The sequence below is a fragment of the Cetorhinus maximus genome, unplaced genomic scaffold (genome assembly GCF_964194155.1).
Source record: "Cetorhinus maximus unplaced genomic scaffold, sCetMax3.hap1.1 HAP1_SCAFFOLD_696, whole genome shotgun sequence".
In the NCBI taxonomy this organism is placed as follows: Eukaryota; Metazoa; Chordata; class Chondrichthyes; order Lamniformes; family Cetorhinidae; genus Cetorhinus; species Cetorhinus maximus.
Window position 1 is genome coordinate 127,453 of NW_027596638.1, and position 26,657 is coordinate 154,109.

Below are 26,657 nucleotides of genomic sequence, written 5' to 3' on the forward strand. Positions count from 1 at the left end.
AACCAGAATACTAAACTTCAGTTCAATTATTAACATCAGCAGAAACAAACTCCAACTGTCAGAATGAATATAGTTGGGGGAATTAATTTCTGGCATGTTGAGTTGTAATCCGATTGGGTGTCTGGCTTATTGTGAGAGAACATCAAGCTGTCAGGGAGAGGGATGATGTTGAGGAGAGCAGGTTTCTGATGGTGTGTGTGTGTATGTGTATGTAAGGGAGAGACAGGCTGTGCTGATAGTTCGGTACAGGCAGCACCAGTGCAGCCCTGAATGATCAAGAACATCTCTCTCTGCCGGAGTGAGACTCTCCGCTATGTGGTTGCTGCAGGGAAGGAAGAGCGGAAGGAGACTCGCAAGGAGTCTCTGTACGGAGCAGAAGTGAGTGTGCTACCAAATTTTCAACACCAAATTATCAAGGGGAGCAAACAGGAATGGAACGCCAGTGGCGAAAAGTTGGTGATGAAGGATGATAGAGACATTTAAAAGAGCAATAAGCAATTGGTTTCATTTCTAGAGTGTGAACGTTGAAAAACAGAAGTTTTGTTCTACCCTATCTCGAGCGATGGGAGCACTGTGCACGGTTCTGGCCTCCGTATTATAAAAAAGGATATAGAGGCACCGGAGAAGATGCAAAACAAAAAAAGATTTACAAGGACGATTCCAGATCTGAGAGGTTATAACCGTCAGGAAAGACTGAACAGGCTGGGGCTCTTTTCTCCAGAAAAGAGAAGGCTGAGAGGTTGACCTGATCGAGGTCCTTAAAATGTTGAAAGGGTTTCGAGCGGGTAGACGTAGAGAAGATGTGGAGGAGACCAAAACTGGGCGGTGGGGGTAGGGGTGGTTAGTGTTATCAATATCAGATAGTCATTAATAAATCCAATGGAGAATTCAGGAGAATTTACCCAGAGATTGGGGAGAATGTGGAACTCGCTCCCATTGGGAGTGGTCGAGGTGAATAGCATTTAAGGGAAAGAGTTAGGGTGGGGGTGGTGGTAGTGAGACTAACCCGATCGCTCGTCAGAAGTGCTGGCACGGACTCAATAGGCTCGATGGTCTCCTTCAGTGCTGCACAAATTTGGTGAATGGGAGCAAAGTTTCTGCCAAGTTTTCTTTCTATATCCAAACAGGTTGGGTTCAGTCCTGTCAACACATATTTGTACCGCCCTGTGGTAACCCACTCCCTCTCGAAGGTGCCGCACTGCCTCCCTCGCGGGGAATGGGGGACAGCTCCGGAGCACAGGAAGTTTGTTTCTCAGGCAGAGGGTTCAACAACCTCGGTCGCTGGTAAGATTTTAGAGTCCATTATTAAGGATGAGATTTCAGAATACTTGGAAGTGCATGGTAAAATAGGGCAAAGTCAGCATGGTTCCATCAAGGGGAGGTCATGCCTGACAAATCTGTTAGAATTCTTTAAGGAGGTAACGAGTAGGTTAAACAAAGGAGAGCCAATTGATGTTATCTACTTGGACTTCCAGAAGGCCTTTGACAAGGTGCCGCACAGGAGGCTGCTCAGTAAGATAAGAGCCCATAGTGTTAGAGGCAAGGTACTAGCATGGATAGAAGATTGGCTGTCTGGCAGGAGGCAGAGAGTGGGGATAAGGGGGTCCTTCTCAGAATGGCGGCTGGTGATTAGTGGAGTTCTGCAGGGGTCAGTATTTGGACCACAACTTTTCACTTTATACATTAATGATCGAGATGAAGGAACTGAGGGCATTCTGGCTAAGTTTGCAGATGATACAAAGATAGGTGGAGGCACAGGTAGTATTGAGGAGGCTGGGAGGCTGCAGAAGGATTTGGACAGGTTAGGAGAATGGGCGAATAAGTGGCAGATGGAATACAACGTGGGGAAATGTGAGGTCATGCACTTTGGTAGGAAGAATAGAGGCATAGACTATTTTCTAAATGGGGAGCGAATTCAGCAATCTGGAGTGCAAAGGGACTTGGGAGTCCTAGTCCAAGATTCTCTTAAGGTTAACTTGCAGGTAGTTAGGAAGGCAAATGCAATGTTGGCATTTATTTCGAGAGGACTAGAATATAAAAGCAGGGATGTGCTGCTGAGGCTTTATAAGGCTCTGGTCAGACCACATTTAGAATATTGTGAGCAATTTCGGGCCCCGAACCTCAGGTAGGATGTTCTGGCCCTGGAGAGGGTCCAGAGGATGTTCACGAGAACGATCCAAGGAATGAAAAGCTTAACATATGAGGAACGTTTGAGGACTCTGGGTTTATACTCGATGGAGTTTAGAAGGATGAGGGGGGATTTAATTGAAACTTACAGAATACTGAAAGGCCTGGATAGAGTGAACGTGGGGAAGATGTTTCCATAAGTAAGAGAGACTAGGACCCGAGGGCACAGCCTCAGAGTAAAGAGAAGACCTTTTAGAACAGAGATGAGGAGAAACTTCTTTAGCCAGAGATTGGTGAATCTATGGAATTCATTGCCACAGAAGGCTGTGGAGGCCAGGTCATTGAGTGTATTTAAGACCGAGATAGAGAGGTTCTTGATTGGTAAGGGGATCAAAGGTTACGGGGCGAAGGCGGGAGAATGGGGTTGAGAAACTTATCAGCCATGATTGAATGGCGGAGCAGATTAGATGGGCCGAATGGCCTAATTTCTGCTCCTATGTCTTGTGGTCTGATGGTCTTATGGGTTCGGCACAGCTCCAGGGAAATCAGTACGGAGCCAGGAAAAGGCTGCTGGTGCCCTCCTGCCACACCTGGTAAAGCCTGGCAACTTCACAGTCAGCTATTTGAGCTGTAAATGATTGGGCATTGATATCGTGACACCTTCCCTACGACCATCAGGGTTTTCGCTGGAGTAAACAAGGAGTAACTGTTTCCAGTGGCAGGAGGGTCGGTGAATAGAGGGACACAGATTGAAGAGAATCGGGAAAAGAACCAGAGGGGGAGATGAGGGGGATTTTTTTTTTACACAGCGAGTAATCTGCTGTGATCTGGGAGGCGCTGCCTGAAAGGGTGGTGGAAGCAGATTCAACAGGAACTTTCAAAAGGGGAATTGAATAAATACTTGAAGGGGAAATGTTTTCAGGGCTATGGGGGAAAGAGCAACGTGGGGGAAGTGGGACTAATTGGATAGATCTTTCAGAGAGCCATCACAAGCACAATGGGCTGAATGGCCTCTTCCTGTGTTGTAAGATTTTATGATTCATTTCTTTCTGCCCACACACTGGATTATGCACCCTCCACAGTCACTAACTAGCACATTTGCTTGTTTTTGTCACTGTTTTATTCTGGTTCTCTGTCATGTCCGCCTTCCTCTCCCTCTTCCGTTTTCCCTCTCCTCCTCTCCCGCTCTCCCACTCTCCCCGGGCTCTCTCTCCTTCCCTCCGACTCTCCAATTCTCCCCACTCTCCCTCTCCTTCTCTCCCGCTCTCCCACTTCCCCCGGTCTCCCTCTCCTTCCCTCCCACTCTCCCACTCCTCCTGGTTTCCCTCTCCTTCCCACTCGCTCTCCCATTCTCACCGGTCTCTCTCTCTTGTTCTCTCCCACTCTCCCACTCCCTGGTCTCCCTCCCCATCCTTCCTGCTCTCCCACCCCCCCTGATCTTCCTCTCCTCGCCTGCTCTCCCACTCCTCCCAGTCTCTGTCTCCTTCTCTCCCGCTCTCCCACTCTCCCCAGTCTCTGTCGCCTTCTCTCCCACTCCTCCTAGTCTCTGTCTCCTTCCCTCCTAGTCTCCCTCTCCTTCCCTCCTACTGTCCCACTCCACCAGTCTCCCTCTCCTTCTCTCCCGCTGTCCCACTCTCCCTGTTCTCTCTCTCCTTCTCTCCCATACCCCCGGTGTCTCCTTCTCTCCCGCTCTCCCATTTTCCCTGGTTTCTCTCTCTCGCTCTCCCGTTCTCCCCGCTCTCTCCTTCCCTCCCACTCTCCCACATCCCAGTCTCTCCTTCTATCCCACTCTCCCACTCCCCATGGTCTCTCTCTCCTCTCCCGCTCTCCCATTCTCTCCAATCTCTCTCTCCTGCTCTCCCGTTCTCTCTGGTCTCTCTCTACCACTCTCCCATTCTCTCCGGTTTCTCTCTCCTTCTCTTCACCTCTCCCACTCCCCGCAGTCTCTCTCCCACCCTTCCATTCTCCCAGGTCTCTCTCTCCTTCTCTCCTGCTCTGCCATTGTCTCAGGTTTCTCTCTCCTTCTCTCCTGCTCTCCCGTTCTCTCCAGTCTCTCTCTCTCCTTCTCTTCCGCTCTCCCACTTCCCAGTTAGGGGAGGCGATGCCGTAGTGGTATTGTCGCTGGGCTAGTAGTCCAGAGACCCAGGGTAATGCTCTGGGGGCCTGGGTTCGAACGGTTGTGGGTTCAGATGGTGGAATTTGAATTCAGTAAAAATCTGGAATTAAAAGTCTTACGATAACCATGAAACCATTGTCGATTGTTGTAAAAACCCATCTGGTTCACTAATGCCCCTTTAGGAAGGTCATCCTTACCTGGTATGGCCTACATGTGACCCCAGACCCACGGCAATGTGGTTGACTCCTAAATGCCCTCTGAAATGGCCGAGCTGGCACTCAGTTGTATCAAAACCGCTACAAAGTCTCGAAAAAGGAACGAAACAGGATGGGCCATCTGGCATTGACATAGGCACCGGAACCGACAACAGCAATCTCAGCCCCGTCGACCCTAAGTCCTCCTTACCAACAGCTGGAGGAGCCATTTAAATACTGTGGCTACAAGAGCAGGTCAAAGGCTAGGAATCCTGCGACGAGTTACTCATCTCCTGACTCCCCAAAGCATGTCTACCACCTACAAGGCACAAGTCAGGAGTGTGATGGAATAATCCCCGCTTGTCTGGATGAGTGCAGCTCCCTCAACACTCAAGGAGCTGGACACCATCCAGGACAAAGCATCCCCTCTTGATTGGCACCACATCCACAAACATTCACTCCCTCCACTACTGACGCACAGTAGCAGCAGTGTGTACCATCTACAAGATACACAGCAGGAATTCACCAAGACTCCTTTGACAGCACCTTCCAAACCCACGACCACTAGCATCTAGAAGGACAAGGGCAGCAGATAGATGGGAACACCAACACTTGGAAGTTCCCCTCCAAGTCACTCACCATCCTGACTTGGAAATATATCGGCCGTTCCTTCACTGTCACTGGGTCAAATTTCTGGAACCCCCTCCCTAACAGCACTTTGGGTGTACCTACACCACGTGGACTGCAGCGGTTCAAGAAGGCAGCTCACCACCACCTTCTCAAGGGCAATTAGGGATGGGCAATAAATGCTGGTCCAGCCAGCGAAGCCCAAATCCCATGAATGAATTTTTTAAAAAGTCTCTCTCTCCTTCTCTCCTGCTCTCTCATTCCCCAAGGTCTCTCTCTCTCCTAATCTCCCACTCCCCCGGTCTCCCTCTCCGTCTCTCCCGCTCTCTCATTTCCCCTGGTCCCCCTCTCCTTCTCTCCCTCTCCCACTACCCCCGTCTCCCGCTCTGTCTCTCTCCCTTTCCCTTTCTTCCATCCCCATTCATCATCTCCCTTTCTCGCGCTCTCTCTCTCCCTCCTTTTCCTCTAATCTGTTCTTCCTCCCTACCGCAACCTCTCTCTTCACCCCACCCCCCTTCCACCCGCTCTCTCCCTTCGGTCTCTTCCACACCCGCCTTTAGAAAATTGAAGGTTTGAATCCCAACTCTGTTTCTTTCTCTCCCAATCTCCCATTTCTCCCAGTCTCTCTCCATCTCTCCCGTTCCCCTGGTCTCCCAGATCTTCTCTCCCTCTCCCTGTTTATACAGACGAGAGAGTGTCAGGATGAAATCCAGTGTGTTATTAGAGAGGAGAGAGGGTCAGGGTGGAATCCAGTGGGTTATAGAGAGGAGAGAAGGTCAGGATGGGATCCAGTGATTTTTTACAGAGGAGAGAGGGTCAGGGTGGAACCCAGTGGTTTTTCCAGAGGAGAAAGGGTCAGGATGAAATCCAGTTGTTTTTACAAAGGAGAGAGAGAGTCAGGGTGGAATCCAGTGAGTTATACAAGGGAGAAAGGGTCGGATGGAATCCAGTGGTTTATTATTTCCTTCCCTCATATTTTTTCCTCCCACCCTCCCTTCCTTCCTTCCTCCCATACAACTAATTTCCCCAATTTATTCCTTCCATTCCTCCATCCTTCCTTCCCTTCCATTCTCCATCGTTCCTTCCTCACGCATTTCCTCTCTCACCTGCTTTTAACCTGAGAAGAGAGAGGAGGGTACCCGAGGGTTGGCCTGAGGGACAGGATTGGCTGGTTGATATCCGGTGAGATTGGCCCATGTGGTTTACATTGGGATTGGAGGTCCACTTAGCAGGAAGAGAGGAGAGGATTGGGCAGTCTTCAAAGAGGTAAGTAGAGAGGACGAGGCGGATTTATGTAGGGAAAGAATCTAGAGAGAGAGAGGGGAGGGGGCATAGCAGACTGGTGGGTTTTTGTCCCTGAGTATAATCATACCACTGCAGATCATTATCTATTGAGTAATTTAATTTTGTGTGTAGACCAGTCGACATACAATGAATGAGTTAGCAATAGTTTGGGGACCACAATTGTGTAGTTCATATCATGGCTGCTGATAGATTTCATATAATTATCTTCTCAAGGTATCGTGAACACACATCCCTCATGTGAACTGATTAATGCTTATAAATGGTCTGTGCACAATGCTTGACATACAAGAGGTTTTATTGATTTAATAAATGTTTTGATAAGGCAGCTTTAATGGAATCAGATTAAATTACAGTTGAACATCCGGAGATGACACCTTCGCCGACCATAATCTTTACTGTTGGTCAAAGCCAACTAGATTGGATTAAGAGGCACCGTTTAAGGGGTGTTTATGTGAACATTTTAGAGAACTATTGTTCGCATTTTGGACCTGCCCATGTCCCAAAGCCTTTTTGAACAAATGACGGAAGTATCAAAGGCGGGTGCCAAATTGAACACCGCTAGATCCCGCCAACTTCAAGGCGGTTAATGACCAGATCATCTGATTTAATCCTCCCTGCGTTCCTCAATCCTGCCCTCTTGAGCATCCTCCGATTCCCATTGCTCCACCATTGGCTGCCGTGCCTTTAGCTGCCAGGTGCCCTAAGCTGTGGAATTCCTTCGCTAAACCTCTCTGACTCTCTCTCTCTCTCTCTCTCCTCCTTTAAGATACCCCTTATAAACTGACTTCTTTGACCGAATTATTGGCCGCAATATCTCCTTATGTGGCTCGGTGTCAAATGTAATAATGCTCCTATGAAACACCTTGGGACGCTTTGCCATGCTAAAAGCGCTAGATAAATATAAGTTGTTGTTGCCGCAATTGCTTCCTTTTTACCCTTGGTGCCTGGATCGCCGGTATTGTTGCACCATTTTCCCACTTGGTTGGGGTTAAATCTTTGCCTTCTTTCCTCTGCAGGTTACTGAGGAGGTTGGAGTTCAGAGGTCGCTGCCAGTAGCTGCTCCAAACACAGCCGCCCTGAATGACTCGCAGATGAGGGAGCTGGGGCCCTGGAGCAACTCGGCCGGTGAGCAATGGAGGCATCACTACAATTTCTACGCGGCATTGCTCAGCCTCCTGATCTTCGTGGTGGTGTTTGGCAATGTGTTGATGTGCATGGCAGTGTCCAGGGAGAGGGCACTGTAGACCACCACCAACTACCTCATCGTCAGCCTGGCTGTGGCAGACCTACTGGTGGCCACGCTGGTGATGCCCTGGGTTGTCTATCTGGAGGTTAAACCGTTAGTTCGGTCCCGCTTATCGAAAGGCGGGAGGGCCCCGAAGGGCGTTGGGCCTCGCAGCTACCGACATCACGCCTCAGCGACCCCACCTCCCGCCAAAGAGGTCCTAAGTCCTTTTCCCACTTCCCTTCCTGGAGACAGTCACTTGCGCATCAGTCACGGCCAGAACAAGGTCTCTCTTCTGGTCATCCATTTAGATACCAGGCGATTGGTGAACAACACAAGACTGAACTTGACCATATAGAAACGTAGGCCAGGATTTTATGGCCCCTCCTGCCCGGCGGAATATTATGGTCCCGCCGAACTAAATGGAGATTTAAATGGCTCGCCGCGTCCGCTGGGGGAGAGACACGCCGCGGTGGGGCCATAAAATCCTGGCTACAGAAAATAGGAGCAGGAGTAGGTCATTCGGCCCTTGGAGTCTGTTCCGCCATTCAATATGGTCATTGCTGACCCTCTATCTCAACACCACACTCCCATGCTCTCCCCATACCCCTTGATGCCTTTGGAGTCTAGAAATCCATCTATTTCCTTCTTAAATATACTCAGTGACTTCTCTGTGGTACAGAATTCCACAGGTTCACCACCTTCTGAGTGAAGAAGTTTCTCCTCATCTCAGCCCTAAATGGCCTACCCCATTTCCTGAGACTATGACCCCTTGTTCTAGACCGCCCCACCAGCCAGAGGAAACATCATCCCTGTATGCAGGCTGTCCAGCCCTGTCAGAATTTTATACGTTTCAGTGAGATCCCCTCTCATTCTTCTAAACTCCAGTGAATGCAGGCCTAGTCAGCCCAATCTCTCCTCATATGACAATCCTGCCACCCTAGGAATCAGCCTAGTGAACCTTCATTGCACTTCCTCTCTGGCAAGATCTTAGGTAAGGAGACCAAAACTGTGCACAATAGGGACAGGAGCAGGCCATTCAGTCCATCGAGCCTCTTTCACCATTCGATTGGGTCATCATTGGAATGGTCCAGCACAGAAAGAGACCATTTGGCCCATCAAATGGAGAGACAGTGGCGTAATAGCAATGTGACTGGACTAGTAATCTGAAGGCCCAGTCTAACACTCTGGGGACATGGATTCAAATCCCTACAAGGCAGCTGGTAGAATTTAAATTCAATTAATAAATCAGGAACTGAAAGCCAGTCTCAGTCATGGTGACCATGAAACTATCATCAATTGTCGTAAAAACCCATCTGGTTCATTAATGCCCTTTAGGGAAGGAAATCTGCCGTCCTTACCCGGTCTGGCCTACATGTCACTCCAGGCCCACAGCAATGTGGTTGACTTTTAATTGCCCTCTGAAATGGCCGAGCAAGCCACTCAGTTCAGGGGCAATTAGGGATGGGCAACAAATGCTGGCCTTGCCAGCGACTCCCACATCCCATGAAAAAGATAAAAAGAAAATTGAGTCTGCTGCAGTTTTTTGAAAGATCAATCCAATTAGGCCCCACTCTCCCCAAGCCCCCGCTGTTCTTTCCCCCGTCGCCCTGAAAATTTCTCCCCTTCCAGTATTTATCCGATTCCTCCCTTTTGAAAGTTCCTATTGAATCTGCTTCCACCGCCCTTTCAGGCAGCGCCTTCCAGATCACAACAACTCGCTGTGTGATTAAAAGTCGCTCTTCCTCACCTCGCCCCCTGCTGGTGACGCTCACTTGCACCGAAAGCTTATCCGCCTTAGCAAAAGCCGTTCCCACATTGTCGTGGCCAACCCTCGGCCGCTGAACGATCGTCATGGATGGGGGTTAGTATTACAGCCGTCGGGCACGCTTCTGAGTGTTGTGATCCTCCAAAGAGCGAATCTCGCAATCCCATCTCTCAATCGCTTTCATTACCACTTCAAATAAAGAAAAAGCAAACATAAGATCAGCCGGCGCAATGAAACTATTGTGATGAAACTATGAAACAATGAAACTACAGTGCACAGATAATAAAATATTCATTCATTATCATCCAACTGCTAGATAATTAATTTTGTATAATGTCTCCGCTGGATATCTAATCGCACTATTCTCACACAATTAAATCTGGAGCAAAATTAGTTTTATAGGAAATGAGAATTACTGTAAATATTATTTGCTGCAGTGCTTGTCAAACTCATTTATACTTTGTACTATCTAGATTGTCCACAAGCGTTTAATCTCTTGGAACATTCTTCTTCTTGAAATTACCCGAATTACTATTTTCGCCTTTTATATTCTTTTCAATGGAGATGTAATATCTCTATGGACCTCAGTGACTTTTAGGGGGAAGAAAGTAAATGCGAATTTATGGGAAGGGAGAATTCATTATAAGGGAATGAATTACTTAAATTAGAATCTATAGGCAGGCCAGCGCAAATCAGTAAATCAACAATTAAACAGTTAAACCAAATGAACCTTTTGCACTCTCAAACTTTGTACACCAGCAAGTTTGCAATCACCAGCAAGGTCCTGGGAGTTAGATTGGAGTCAGAGGATGGCAAGAACATATATTAAGTGTGCTCTTCAACAGATAAGGGAAGGACAGATGGTCCCAGTTTAGATAGGAAGGCAGGTCTCTGCCTGGGTGAAAATAGAGTCAGATGATGCATGTACCTTTGTACCAGAGACTTGTCTGATTAATGTAAACCTATATGTTGACAAGATCGGAATCTGGAGGATGTTCTTGTATGTGACAAATAATGTATAAATATGGTGAACACTTGTAGCTTAGCAGAATACTGTCTCAAGCTGAATTGAGATGGTGCCCTCCTTGCAATTGCTCGAATAAACGATCGTAACCTGTACCTGAGTCTCCTGTGGTCCGTTTTTCAAAGACACCACATCAGTGACAAATGCATAAAACGACCCAAGTGTTAAGCTAATGTTCTCCAAGTTTGATTAATGTAGGTGCAGAATAAGTGTTAGTTTCTCAACAGAAGATTGTTAAGATGATGTTAGAACACATATTCAAATGATTAAAATCAACACGTTCTCTTGGCATATTCATGTATAGAATATGAAAATGTCTAGGCTTTTTCTCTGGCATGAGTTAATAATTTATGTATTATTTAATGAGAATGTCAGTGAGTGCAAATCTGTCAACAGCAAAACAGCAGCAGAAAGTTTATAATTTCAACAACAACTTATGATTCTACAGCACCTTCAATTTAATGAAGTGTCTCCAAGGTGCCTCAGAGGAGTGATTATCAAACAATATTTGACCTCGAGCCACATCAGGAGATATGAAGGACCGGTGACCAAAAGCTCAGTCACAGAGTGAGGTTTTATGGAACGTCTTAAAGCCAGAGAGAGAGAGAGATAGAAAGAAAGAGAGAGAGAGAGATATAAAGAAAGAGAGAGATAGGGGCTGGAGGAGGTTCCAGAGGTAGGGAGGATTGTAGGGACAGGAGTGAGTTACAGAGATGGGGATGATTGTAGGGACTGGAGAAGGTTACAGAGATAGGGAGGGTTATAGGGACTGTAGGGGGGGTTACAGAGATGGGGTTGGTTGTAGGGACTAGAGGAGGTTACAGAGATAGGGAGGGTTGTAGGGACTGGAGGAGGTTACAGAGATGGGGATGATTGTAGGGACTAGAGGAGGTTACAGAGATAGAGAGGGTTGTAGGGACTGGAGGAGGTTACAGAGAGAGGGATGGGGCACAAGGAAAGATTTGAAAACAGGGATGAGAATTCTAAAATTGAGTTTGGATGAGCTTCAGTTTCCATAAACATATTCCTTGGAGCCATTCTTCCCGTTAATTCTGATGAGCTTATTTGGGGAAGACAATTGAAAGTGGGTGGGGTAGGATCGGTTGGTGGCCCTTGGGCTCTGTTCCCTGCAGCCCCCCACCCCCTCCGCCCCTCCCACGCCGCCTGCAAAAGTGGTCGACTAACGGAAGTATTTTAGAAGCACTGCTCTTAGGTGTCTTGTGCCCAAAGGCAGTAGAAGAACAAAATACTGAGGGCGCTGGAAATCCGAAATAAGAACAGAAAATGCTGGAAACAACCAGCACCTGTGGAGAGAGAAACAGAATTAATGTAAAAGCAAAAAACTGCGGATGCTGGAAATCCAAAACAAAAATAAAAATACCTGGAAAAATTCAGCAGGTCTGACAGCATCTGCGGAGAGGAAAAGAGTTAACGTTTCAGGTCAGAACCAAAGGGCAAGGCATTGTAGGAATGCAGATCTTTTATCTGGATTTAAGGCTGGATATAGAGCTCCAGTCAGTGAACAGACGTCCGGATGGCTGGAGATGTTCTGTGATCTTGTGGAAGGGTTTGCTTGAAGGGATGCTACCCTGGCTGTGAACTGTTGCTGATGCTGTTTGTACTTTGCTCTGGTTAAAGGTGGTTGGTGAGTGGCGTTTCAGCTGGGTTCATTGTGACATCTTTGTGACACTGGACGTGATGCTGTGCACAGCCAGCATCCTCAGCCTGTGTGCCATCAGCATCGACAGGTAACCGGAGGGCTTTCAGTGGCGTTCGCCAGTGCGGAAACAGGCCATTCGGCCCATCTGCTCTGTGCCGGTGTTTCTCCTCCACACAAGCCCCCTCCCACCCCCTCTTCACCTCACCCCGTTCACCATATCCTTCTATTTCTTTCTCCCTCGTGTGTTTATCTTGCTTCCCCCTTAAGTTCATTGATGCTATTCACCTCAACCATTCCCTGGATGCGAGTTCCACATTCTCCCCAATCTTTGGGTAAAGAAGTATCTCCTGAATTTACCATTGGATTTATTTTTAGGAATGTGGGCATCCGCTGGCAAGGTCAATATCACCGTTCAACTGAATGACCCGTCAGTGTTAGGGTTAGAGTCAACCACATCTCTGTGGGTCTATAAAAGGGTTTTCTGTAGTAATTATAGTTCTGATAAACATAGGACTGTACCTTTAACCACAGGGGAGGAAAAGAGGAGAGCGATTCTCCTGAGTATTTGTGGGCGCAAAACCTACAGTTTAATTCGAAGCTTGACGGCCCCCAGTGCCCCTGACTTGAAGACTCTCAGCAAATTAGTAACAATAAGGAACATTCTCAACACAAACCCTCAGTCACAATGCAGACGTTCAGGTTCAATTCATTGAATACAGCCCCAAGAGAGACCATTGCTACCTATGTGGCGAAATTAAAACAACTCATAGAATATTGTGATTTTGGTGAAAGCCTGAATGAAATGCTCAGAGATTATTTTGGTCTCTGGCGTGCAAGAGGATGCTATTCAGCGAAGATTGCTGACTGAAGTGGATCTTGATGTTAAGAAAGCATTAGAAATAGTACGTGCGATGGAAAGCGCTGGAAGGGATTCACAAGCGATTCAAGGTGCACAAAATGGCGCCATTTTCCTAGTTGGGCGGGAACGGTCAACTGAAAGTGGCGCGAAAATCCAGGACTCCGCCGTGAAGCGGGAAACAGCCCCCGCTAACCGAAAATTGAGGAACCAGTTTATTAGCAAATTCGAAAACTAAGTTTTATCGACGTGGAAACAATCACACTCCTAACGATTGGCAATTTAAAAAGGTGAAGTGTTATTTTTGTCGCAAAAGAGGACACATATTGAAACATTGCAACACAACATTAAAACAGGCTTCCGGGCAACAAACAAAGCCCAATGAAGTATATAGTGTGGAAGAGCCAGAAACAACCAATTCTGACATTTAATCCTTATTCAACATGAGAGTTGGGAAGACAGAGCCAGTCACTGTCACTTTACAGGTGAATGGGAAACTCTTAATAATGGAAGTGGGCACTGGTGCTTCTACCACTGTAGTAGGAGAACACAATTTCAAATATTTAAATAAAGGTGCTCAACAATTAAATTTGGAACAAACGTCTACCAAGTTGAAAACGTACACAGTCGAAGAAATCCAGGTATAAGGTATCACCAGAGTACCTGCTTATTAGAGACACCAAACAGCACAACTACCAATGATGGTATTAGAAGGTACAGGACCAAGCCTTCTACGTCGAAATTGGTTGAGATAAACTAACCTTGATTGGCCAATAAGATTTCAAAAGGAAGCAGGAAGAGTTCCTGAGTTGGAAAAGGAACAAGGTAAGGTCCTTCAGAAAGAGCCTGGAGAGTCCAAGGACCGCACCTGGATGCAAATGGAATGTGTAGCTATTCAGCAACCTGAATAAATGAAGACTGTCTTAAACAACAACATGGAAGAACAGCAGAAGAAACTCAAGGCGACTCTGCTGAATTACAGAGTTCAAGTTGAAGCGAGTGAGTTTCGCAAAGAAAAGAAAAACCCTGTTGAAATATCCTCACACACTACAAGGATCCTACAGGTCAAAATTACGAAGAGAAGCAGAAAGAATTTAACATCACTCTGAGCAAACTGAAGAACGAATTGGCACAGAAGACGCAGCAATGTTCAAGGTTCCGGGAGGAAGTCAACAGATGCACGAAGGAGACAGAAGAGCTGAAGAATCAGCTGAATGAAGCGAAAGAGACCTTGAAAGGAAAGGTCGTAGAACATTCCAAGATGCGAGTAGATAATGAAGTCATGGGTAACTCAAATACTGAATTAAGACAAGTTGAGAAATCACCTGAGAGAAGTCTGGCCGACAGTGAAGTCAAGATGAAGGCCAAGACTATACTCTGTGGTAGAAAGCAGAAGACAAAAAGGATGAAGGTCCTGAAAAGACAATAAAAGGCGAGAATGAAAAAGTTAACAGGTGATCATCGGAAACTAAACTTGCTCGTTTCCTACTTCACTACAGACACAATCCAAATTTGGAGGATAAGATGGAGAAACGTCAAGGGAACCAAAAAGCGACTCCTGATTTGCATAGTCATCAGCAACAATTTACTGTTGGAGAAACAGTGTATGTAAGGACTGAAGTGGTTAGCTGGTAAAGTAAGCTCTGTGGCCGGACCATTGTCGTACCGTATGGAAGTGGAGGGCCGGATCACCCGTAAGCATGTGGATCATTGAGGAAGAGAGATATCCCAAGAAAATGATGTTCCACCTGTAACCATTGCTGAACCTATGGTTCCTGTTGAAGTTGCTCAACCAAGGACAGACATGCCCGATGTCTCTGTCAGAGTGGAAGACACTGAACTGCCTGTGCCTAATGAGGTAACTGATGTCAATGCGGTTCCAGAGAATATGGTTCCTGCAAAAGAATCGGAAGTCGTGGAGCTTCGATGTTCCACACAGATCAGGAAACCATCTTAAAAACTGAATTTGTAATTTAATGGCCTGTGTAAATATTGTGATGGCATGAGATAAATACAAAAGATAGAAAAGTTTAAGGTTGTGGTGGGGGGGGTGGGTGGTGGCTACAGTAATTATAGTTCTGATAAACGTAGGACTGTAGCTTTAAGAATACCCCTGTGTTGTAAGATCACATGATCTGTACGGACCAATGAGTTAGCAGCACGGGGACCCTCGAGGAGAGAATTCATCTTTAATTATAGAGTTAGATGCACACATGTAACTGCTGCTGCCGTCTTGTAAATAAAGTTCAACGTTTCCACCAAGCAAAGCTGCCTAGAAAATCAACTCTATCACACTTTCTTCCCGAAAGTATATCAGTGAAACAAACAGGGTTTTTATGACAATTGATGGTCACCATTACTGAGACTAGCTTTCAATTCCAGATTTATTCATTGAATTTAAATTCCAACTTCCACTGTGGTGGGAATTGAACCCATGGCCCCCAGAGCATTAGCTAGGCCTCTGGATTAGTAGTCCAGACATTAATGCTATGCCACTATCCCATCTTTTAGTGACAATCGTATATTGATAGCCCTTAGTTCTGGTCTCACTCCACACAAATAGAAAGACTTTCTCTATCCTATCGAAAAACCCCTTTCATCGTCTTAATCAGGTCACCCCTCAGCCTTCTCATTTCTAGAGAAAAGAGCCCCAGCCTGTTCAATCTTTCCTGAGAGCTATAACCTCTCGGATTTTGGTAGTGTAGGAAATGCAGAATAGATGAAGAATAGCCTCCTTCGGTGCTTTCAAGTCCTGAGAAGATCGGGAAAAGGGGTTTAATTTCACTCCACCTAGCGGAAACTGCACAGCAACAGACTTAAAATGGTAGCGGGCAACTTGCTTCTCCAGCCCTTTTGGCACCGGGTGGCGGGGCTGTGACAGGAAGAATAAAAAAGAGGCATATTATCTAAATGGTGAGAGATTGCAGAGCTCTGAGATGAAGAGGGATCTTGGTGTCCTAGTGCATGAATCACAAAAGGCTAATAGCTTTTACATCAAGTAATTAGGAAGGCTAATAGAATGTTATCGTTTATTGCGAGGGGGGTTGTTTGTAGGGAGGTTATGCTTCAGTTCTGTGGGGCACTGGTGAGACCGTATCTGGAGTACTGTGTACAGTATTGGTCACCTTATTTAAGGAAAGATGTCAATGCGTTAGAAGCAGTTCAGAGGATGTTTACCAGGCTAATATCAAGAATATGTGGGTTGTCTTATGAGGAAAGGTTGGACAGGTTAGGCTCGTATCCACTGGAATTTGGATGAGTAAGAGGTGACTTGATTGAAACATTTAAGATCCTGAGGGGTCTTGACAGGGTGGATGTGGAGAGGATGTTTCCTCTTGTGGGAGAATCTAGAACGAGGGGTCACTGTTTTAAAAATAAGGGGTCGCTCATTTAAGGCAGAGATGGGGAGAATTTTTTTCTCTCAGAGGGTCGTGAGTCTGTGGAACTCTCTTCCTCAAAAGGCGGTAGATGCAGAGTCTTTGAATATTTCTAAGGCAGAGCTAGATAGATTCTTGGTTAACAAGAGGTTGAAAGGTTATCGGGGGTAGGCAGGAATGTGGGGTTGAGGTGACAATCAGGTCAGCCATGATCTTATTGAATGGCAGAACAGGCTCAAGTGGCCGAGTGGCCGACTCCTGCTCCTAATTCATAATTTGCAATGTGTCCATCTGAATTCATACACATCAGGGTTCCAGTGGGGTACATGACACACGTTTGCCATTGTTAGTGGAGTGCCCTCTGGGCTGCACAAGGGTAGCTAGACTCTTCCTCCCACTCTTCACTGCCGCACCCCCCACCCCACCTACCTCCTCAGGCCTTTACACACCACCCTCCCTCCTTCCTCTATTACTTTCCCTGGGCCCCCTAGTTTTGGGATGAGTGGGGCCAGCGAGACCCAACGGCCAGCGAGAGGTCCTTTCATGGCTCCAGGTTCTCCAGATGTGCATTGACAAGGTTCCCCCCCTCCTCCCTGAAGCTCGATAGAGAATGGGACCCTCCCATGAGAGAGGCTGTCCCGCTTGTGATCCTGGTTGGAAATGATGGGAAACTGGGAAATATTGGGATGCAGAGGGACCTGGGTGTCCTTCTACACGAATTACAGAAATTACAGCATATAGGTACAGCAAGGAAATCGAAAGGTAAATGGCATGTTCTCTTTTATTGCAAACGGATTGGCATATAAAAGTAAAGAAGTCTTAAAATAATTATATAGATCTTTGGTGAGACTACACCCGAATATTGTGCACAATTCTGGATCCCTAACCCTACCCCTAATCTTAAACCCAACCCTAACTCCCTAACCCCATCCCTAACTCCCTATCCCTAATCTTAACTCCCTAACCCCATCCCTAACTCTTCAACCCCATCCCTAACTCCCAACTCCAGCCATAACCCCATCCCCAACTTCCTACCTCATCCCTAACTCCCCAAACCCCACCCCTAGCTCACTACCCCTAACCCTAACCCCATCCTTAACTCCCTACTCCTAACCCTAGCTCCCTAACCCTATCCTTAACTCCCTAACCCCATCCATAACTCTAACTAAACTGATTCCTGGGATGAGAGGGATGTCCTATGAGGGGAGATTGAGTAGAATGGCCCCATATTCTCTGGAGTTTAGAAGAATGAGAGGTGATCTAATTGAAATATATAAAATTCTTCGGGGGTTTAACAGGGTCGATTCTGGGAGGCTGTTAACCACCCCCCCCCCCAACTCCCCCCGCACCCCCCCCCCCTCCGCCCCGCACCCCCACCCCCTCCCCTGGCTGGGGAGTCTGGAACAATGGTGGGGGTCACAGTCTTAGGATAAGAGATCAGCCATTTTGGACTGAGATGAGGAGAAATTTCTTCACTCAGAGGGTTGGGAATCTTTGGAATTATCTACCCCAGAGAGCAATGGATGTTCCATCATTGGGTATACTCAAGACTCAGATTGATAGATTTTTGGGCACTGAAGGTGGGAAAGTGGAGTTGAAGTAGAACATCATCCATGATCTTAATGAATGGGTGGGGCAGGCTCGAGAGGCCGAATGGCCTCCTCCTGCTCCTATTTGTCTTGTTGTTTGCTAGATCTTGGGAATAATGTGTATCTTTTTCCGATTTGATCAATGGATCCTCATCCTCAACCTCCCTTGGTTGCCATGGCTACAGGAGTAGGCCATTTGGCCTTTTGAACTTACTTCCCTGCTTCACTCACCACCTATTTTGGAGCTTTTTAAAGACCATCCGGTTCATCAACAGCTCTAACCTGTTTCTTGTCCACCCCTTGCAGGTATACAGCGGTTGCCATGCCAATGCTATACAATACCCGTTGCAGCTCCAAGCAGAGAGTCACGTTGATGATAACCATGGTCTGGATGCTGTCCTTCGCCATCTCATGCCCGCTGCTCTTCGAGCTAAAAAAACACCCTGGTAAACTGTGCCCATCAAGAACCCTTCTTTCATCTTTTATTCCTCTATTGTCTCCTTTTATGGTAAGGGAGGGGCATGAGAATTCTCACAGCAATCCCAAGGATTGGGGACTTCAGTTATATGGAGAGACCGGATCAGCTGGGATTGTTCTCCTTAGAGCAGAGAAGGTTCGTGGGGAGATTTAATTGAGGCATGCAAAATCATGAGAGGTTTTGACAGAGTAAATAAGGAGAAAGTGTTTCCAGTGGCAGGAGGGCCGGTAACCAGAGGACCACAGATGGAAGAGAATCGGGAAAAGAAGCAGAGGGGGGGAGGAGGAGAATTTATACTCCACACGAGCCCACTCCCACCACCTCTTTATCTCCCCCATCACCATTTCCTTCTATTCCTTTCTCCCTCATGTGTTTATCCAGCTTCCCCATTAAATACATCGATAATATTCACCTCAACCACTCCCTGTGGGAATGAGTTCCACATTCTCCCCACTCTCTGGATGAAGAAGTTTCTCCTGAATTCCCCATTGGATTTACTAGTTGTTGCACTATGCTGATAGTGCTGGTATCCCACCACTGCCAACCATGTTGTATTATGGTGCGCGGTGGTGTCTCAACAATGCGACCTTGAGACTTGTAGATTTAAACATGAACTCTTTATCTATTTACAGATCTCAGGTTACTGTCATGCATGGCGCTGCTACCTCCATACAGGCTGGTTCCAAAGCGTTCTATCTAGACTGTTCTCTCAGTCTGTTACCATGTGACCTTATACATCATACCGTGGGTGGTGCTATTCTCCAGTCCCTCTCTAACCCTTACTCTGCCGTGCACCTTTACATTACAGTGGCATGCAGGCACATACAACACTAGTGATTATCTTATATTGATGGCCGTCTAGTTCTGGTCTCCCACCAGCCCTACCCTCCCCCACCCCACCCCACCCCAAAAGTGGAAACAGCTTCTCTATGTTCACCCTGTCAAAACTCTTTTATAGTTTTAAAGGCTTCTATCAGGTCACCCATCAGCCTTCTTTTCTAGAGGAAAGAGCCCCAGCCTGTTCAGTCTTGCCTGGTAGTTATAAGCTCGTAATTCGAGTGCCATCTTTGTGAACCTTTAGTTACATCTTCCCCAGTGACTCAATGACAGTTTTTGCAATTATGGAGACCAGGAATGTGCTCTGTCCTCTTCCAGATAAAAGGGACGAGACCATCTGTGCCATCATGAACACTTCTTTCATCTTATATTCCTCTATTGTCTCCTTCTACATTCCCTTCATCGTGACGCTGTTAGTTTACGTCCAGATCTATGCCATGCTGAGACGGAGGAGGAAGCGCGTGGCAGCTAAGAGGATCAGCGTTGCCATGGAGCATGAAACCCAACCACCCATAAAGGTCGGAAGAGTAAATAACAAGCTCAAGTATTAAAATGAGGGAATGTGCGTAGTGGGCGTGGTGTAAGTGACTGACCTTTAACCTCTAAACTCCGTGATTAAATCCTGCCCAAGTTCGCTTTGTGTAGAGGCTGCACGGGTTCAAGTCGACATGGGTTAGAGTGGCTTCGATCCATTTTGTATCAGACATGCTGCCATGATGCAGAGTTGCTTTCAACCTGCCATTTAATGGAGGATACAGGATGACTGGGGAAGTGATGTCACCACAAGTATAGGATGTTGGTCATTTATAAGAGGCTGCAGATTGGCAGGCATAGAGGGAAATGTACATCTAACCCCATGTTGTACCTGCCCTGGGAGATTTTGATGGGGACAGTGTAGAGGGAGATTTACTTTGCATCTAACCCCGTGCTGCACCTGTCCTGGGAGTGTTTGAAGGGGACAGTATCTTGCTTTATTATTTAAAAAACATGCTTTTTAGAGTGAAATTTCCTTGTGCAATATTACTGTACGTTTCACACAATCATATTTCAGCTGAAACATTCACTCCCTCCACCTCCGACGCACAGTGGCAGCAGAGTGTACCATCTAGAAGATGCACTGCAGCAACTCACCAAGCTTCCTTAGACCGTACCTCCCAAACCCACGACCATGACCATCTAGAAGGACAAGTGTAGCAAATAGATGGAAACACCACCACCTGGAATTTCCCCTTCTAGTCAAGCACCATCCTGACTTGGAAATATATCGGCCATTCCTTCACTGTCACTGGGTCAAAATCCTGGAACACCCTCCCTAACAGCAATGTGGGTGCACCTACACCGCATGGACTGCAGCGGTTCAAGAAGGCAGGTCAGCCCTACCTTCTCAAGGGGCAATTAGGGATGGGCAAGAAATGCTGGCTCAGCTGGTGAAGCCAACATCCCATGAACGAATAATTTTTTTTTAAAATGCAATACTTAAGTCAGTAATTTTGAAAGGATTTTTGCCCTATTTAATGGACAATCTCTCAATTCAAATTGTAAACAATGGGTTTTCTTTATGGCCGATATGAAGTATTTATATCCATGTTCGTGCCTACACTGTTGCCAGGGTCGATAATTCCATTTTTTGTTTTATTTAGTTTCAGAATAAGTGCACACACCCGGAAGATGTCAAACTTTGCACTTTAATGGTCCAATCAAACGGGAGCACCAGCGTGAGTAAAAAGAAATTGGTAAGGCCTCATCTGGAGACATCAGAATCCTCGGAGCTGATTGACAAATTCCCAGTTCAATTTGAGTGGCCGAAATTCCCACTTGTCACTAGGGTCATCAATCATTCCAAAGGTCATTGATCAACTCTCTTCCCATTCACTGCCATCGCACGAAATCTCAATGGACCCAAACCTCTTCCCACTCAATCCCATTGTACACAATCCCAATGGAACAAGCCCCTTGTCCTTCACTCCTATTGCGCAGAATGTCAGTAGATCGATCCACTTCCATCGCACAGAACCCTAATTCCTTTCCCTTCCATGGAGAGATTGGAGAAGTTGGGATTGTTCTCCTTAGTACAGAGAAGGTTAAGAGAGAGATTTAATCGAGGTAGGCAAAATCATGAGGGGTTCGGATAGAGTAAATAAAGAGAAACAGTTTCCTGTGTCAGGAGGGTCGGTAACCAGAGGGACACAGATTGAAGAGAATCAATAAAAGAAAGAGGAGGAGATGAGGAGATTTTTTTTTAATTTTTACACAGTGATTTGCTGTGATCTGGAAGGCGCTGCCTGAAAGGGCGGTGGAAGCAGATTCAGTAGGAACTTTCAAAAGGGGAATTGGATAAATAGTTGAAGGGGAAAGATTTGTCAGGCTGTTGGGCAAAGAGCGGGCGGAAGTGTGGGACTAATTAGAAAGCTCTTTCAAAGAGCCAGCAGAGGCTCGATGGGCTTAATGGGCTTCTGTGCAGTATGATACTGTGAACAAGTTAACTGCCCACACTCCATGTACAAAATGGTGACTTGGAACCAACGGCCTTTTGTCATTCCCTTCCTTGTCCTCTCCTGTGATTTGTGTGTGCTCTGGTCTGTGCTGTTGGCTGTTGGTAACACCCATTTTCTCTTCTTTTTGGCATCCTAGACACTGGTACGAGAAGCAATCCCTTGCTCTGAAGAATCTGAGGGAGCCCGCTTTGTGGGGCCTCCCGAGAGGTCAAGGCCAACAGGAACTTTGCTGGCTTTCCAGCTCTGGACCACTTCCAGATCCTGCCTGATGGCTGGTGAATGGAAGGCCCCTTCCTCCATCGAGGCATCCGGGGACCCCGAGTGCGATGGCCAAGCAAGGTTCTTCAGGCGGAGCGCTTTTGAAGTGCAGAGGGTGTCGGACGAGAAACAGGTGCCAGTGGCCAAATCAGCAGTGAAAGCAAACTGTCCCACCAGAAGGAGAAGAAAGCAACACGGTTGGCGGTTGTCTTAGGTGATTCTAGAACAAACCAGAACAATAGACTATGTTCCACCGAGACACAATGATTTAGAACAATAGTCCAAGATCCACAGCCTCGGTGGTCTCGAACAATGTTTTAGGTGCCATCATGTCAACATGATTTAGAATAGGCAAAGTCTATCGGTTCTTACAATGATCTAGAACAGCAGACCGAGTTCTATGTAGTTACAACCATCTAGAACAATAGACGAGATTCCATTGTGTCTCAATGATTTATAAGAACAGGATAGATCCATGGATCCTGAAATGATCTAGGGCTGTAGGAGAAATTACATGCTCTATAACTGTGGACTAACTTCCATAGTCTGGAAATGATCTAGCAAAATAGTCAAAGTTTCGTTGTGGCACAATGATCTAGAACCATAGGTTAAGTTGCATTGTAGCACAATGACTTAGATCAACAGTCCAAGTTCATGGGTTTTGCTGTGATCTAGAACAATAGGCTGCATTCCACTAGACCGCAAAGCTCTAGAGCAATAGGCCAAGCTGCACGGAAATGTAATGATCTAGACTAATTGGCTGCGTATAGTGTTACCATACTCCCAGTAGATTAGTCAGAGTCCTATAGTGTTACAATGATCTAGAATAATAGGCTAAGTTGTATGAAATCGCTATGTTCTAGGATTGGATTCTATACCGATGATACCAAATTTGTAAGCTTGTGTGCCAGAGATGTAATGTGAATTTTAGCAAAGAACTAGCAACTATAAGTAATTAATGGATGCCCTGTTGCCATATGGTTGAGGAGCTGAGTGGAGTAGGAACCCTTTTGCGAGTCACTGTGTTGCGATGACAAATGGCCCACACTCTTTTCCTCTCTCTCTCTCTGTCGGATTGGCAGGCATCTTCATCATCTGCTCGCTGCCGTTTTTCATTATTCACATCCTGAACGTCCACTGCCAGACGTGCTACATCCCGCCAGGGCTCTACAGCGCCTGCGCCTGGCTGGGTTACGTCATCAACCCCATCATCTACACGACCTTCAACGTGGAGTTCCGCAAAGCCATCATGAAGATCTTGCATTGCTAAAGCTGGAACAGGGACTGACTCTGGAACAGGGACTGAGAGCCAAGCGAACCAGTCCATGAAACTTGCAACTGACGTCTGCACACGAAAGACACGGGCTTTTAAGGATCCCAGACTATAAACACCTTGTCTCTGCTGTCTTCACCACACCATAACAGGAAGCCAGAATGATCCCTTCCTGCCAAAGATGGAGGAACATGAGTGTACTACACACTGGCACCTTCTGAACACGACAATAAAAGGATGAGTGCTCACACCACAATGTTATGTAGTTTAAATACAATCTCTCTACACCTAAACACCTTCCATCGCCACCTACTCTGCGTTTAGTTGTTGCGTTCCTTACTGAAGTTCCCACTTACTGGCACCCAAGCTAGTATCCTCAGAATTAAACGCAACCCTTGATCATTGTGCCACCAGGAAATGTAACGTATGGGTCATGTGGAGATGAGCAGAGAGGCATTTGGCCAAACCTAAAGGTGGCAGGTCCCTTATTTTGTTCATTCATGGCTGGCATTTATTGCCCCTCCCTCATTTCCCCTTGAGAAGATGATGGGGATTTGCCTTCTTGAATTCCACTGAGTGGCTTGCTGGGCCATTGCAAAGGGCAGCTAGGAGTCAACCACATTGCTGTGGTTCTGGAATCACATGCAGGCCAGACCGGGTCAGGATGACAGATTTCCTTACCTATAGGACATTAGTGAACCAGATGGTCTTTTACAACAATAATTATGGTATCATGATCACTGTTACTCACTTTTAATTCCAGATTCATTTAATGAACCTAATTTAAATTCCTTCCGGCCATGGTGGGATTTGAACTCACGTTTCGAGATTATTAGTCCAGTAACATGACCACAAGGCTACTGTTCAACTCAACAGAGTTGATAAGGTGGTAATAAAAGCAAATGGGTTCCTTGAGTTTATAAATGGAGGCACAGAATATAAAAGCAATGTGATTGTACCAGAACTTGCATGACTGTTCTTTCAGAGAGCCAGCAGTCACAATGGGCCAAATAGCCATCTTCTGTGCTGTAACTTAATGGCAACGCAAGCCTTTTCTTCTCCTTAATCCACTCTTGGACAGAGATAATGCCTCGAAGCAGTGAATATACTGAGAAATATACGCAATTATCCTGATTCCCGTTTGGGCAGAGATGTGACCTCTGTCCTTGTCTCACTTTACAGATTGTGATGGAAAGCTAAAATCTTTATCGATCTCTAGTCATGCACACTGTGCTAGATGATTCAGCAAAGCTGACCCAGAAACGAGATGGTGCCTGAAAAAAATACTGTATGCCAATCTGTCCACCATCAAGTTAGAATTTGAGACAATAAAAGATCACTTTTTAAAAAAAACCGTTCATAGGATGTGAGCTTCGTTGGCTGGGCCAGCATTTATTGTCCATCCCTAATCGCCCCTTCAGAAGGTGGTGTTGAGCTGGCTTCTTGAACCCCTGCAGTCCATGTGGTGTCGGTACACCCACGGTGCTGTTAGGGAGGGAGTTCCAGGATTGTGACCCAGCGACAGTGAAGGAACGGCGATAAATTTCCAAGTCTGGATTTCCACCCTGGCTGGAGAGGCAGAACGGGGGCGGGGGCGGGGGCGGGGGCGGGGGGGGTGGCGGGGTGGCGGGTGGGCGGGCCGGCGCAGCCTCAGGATAAAGGGTTGGCAATTTTGTACTGAGATGAGGAGAAACTTCTTCGCTCAGAGCATTGTGAACCATTGGAATTCCCTGCCCTAAAAAATTGTGGATGCTCAGTCGTTGAGTATATTCAAGACTGAGATTGATACGTTTTTGGATATTAAGGGATATGGGGATATGTCGGGTGAGGAAGTGGAGTAAGGTAGAAGATCAGCTACGATCTTATTGAATGGCGGAGCAGGCCCGAGGGGCTGAATATTCTCCTTCTGCTCCATGCTGGCCCCTTCTTGCCTGATAATCTATTGTCTGACTGATTAAACTTCGCCATTCAATAAAACCTTAGCAGTGCACTCAGCTGAATTGTACAGTGTCACACTAAACTCAGGAGCATCTCGGGGGATGAACAATTTGAACCATTTCTTTAAGTAACATTCGTGAATTGTTAAGTGCCAGGCAATGACAATTGCCAACAAGAGAGAATCTAACCATCTCCACTTGATGTTCAATGAAATTACCATCACTGAAACTCCCACTATCAACACCTGGGAGGTTACCATTGGCCAGACACTGAACCGGACGAGCCATATAAAATACTATAGCTACAAGAGCTACAGACTGGGAATTCTGAGGTGAGTAACCCACCTCCTGACTTCCCAAAGCCATCTACAAGGCACAAGTCAGGAGTGCGATGAAATACTCTTCACTTGCCTGTATGAGTGTAGCTCCCACAACACACAAGAAGCTCGACACAATCCAGGACAAAGCAGCCCGCTTGATTGGCACCACATCCACAAACATTCACTCCCTCCACCACCGACGCACAGTGGCAGCAGTGTGCCCCATCTACAAGATGCACTGCAGCAGCTCACCATGGATCCTTTGACAGTACGTCCCAAACCTGCAACCTGCACCGCCACGAAGGACAAGGGCAGCAGATAAATGGGAACACCACCACCTGGAAGTTCTCCTCCACGTCACAAACTATCCTGACTTGGAAGTATATCGCCGTTCCTTCACTATCGCTGGAACTCCCTCCCTAACAGCACTGTGGGTGTACCTACGCCACAGGGACTGCAGCTGTTCAAACTCTTTCGAGTTATCAACAGTCACAGATTGCAACCCTTTCGAGTACAATCACAGTTCTGGGTTTTTCCGGGAGTGGGACATGAACCCACAACCCTCTGATTCAAAGGCGAGGGTGCTATGAACTGAGCCACAGCTGACACCAGAAGACAGCTCACCGCCACCTTCTCAAGGCGCGAATAGGAATGGGCAATAAATGAAAGAATGAACAAACAATTTTACAACAGGACAAACTATCTTTAAGTTTTAAAAAAAAGTTTTAAATTTTAACCATACCAATTCCTAGCCCTGTGTAAGCATGTTTAGAGCATGGGGGTATTAAATGTCATACATTGATAGAGACAACTAGAAGATGGCCAGTAATCATTGATCCATCCCAAAAATTTCTTAGTTCCACAGGAAGGTGGGTTGCATGGAGCACATCAAAGTTAACAAGCAATTCAGTCGAAGAGAATTAGCTGTTAAATGCCAATTGGAGAAGACTGGGCCTCAGTTTAATGTGTCATCCGAATGTCATCCCTCCGACAGGGCGGCGCTCCCTCAGTCCCGACCCTCCGACAGGGCGGCGCTCCCTCAGTCCCGACCCTCCGACAGGGCGGCGCTCCCTCAGTCCCGACCCTCCGACAGGGCGGCGCTCCCTCAGTCCCGACCCTCCGACAGGGCGGCGCTCCCTCAGTCCCGACCCTCCGACAGGGCGGCGCTCCCTCAGTCCCGACCCTCCGACA

At 46.8% G+C, this 26,657-nt stretch overlaps 1 pseudogene; it reads left to right on the forward strand.

Moving 5' to 3' along the window:
• Positions 1-270: 270 nt before the first annotated feature.
• On the forward strand, positions 271-23,206 carry LOC144674545 (D(2) dopamine receptor A-like; annotated as a pseudogene).
• Positions 23,207-26,657: the final 3,451 nt, after the last annotated feature.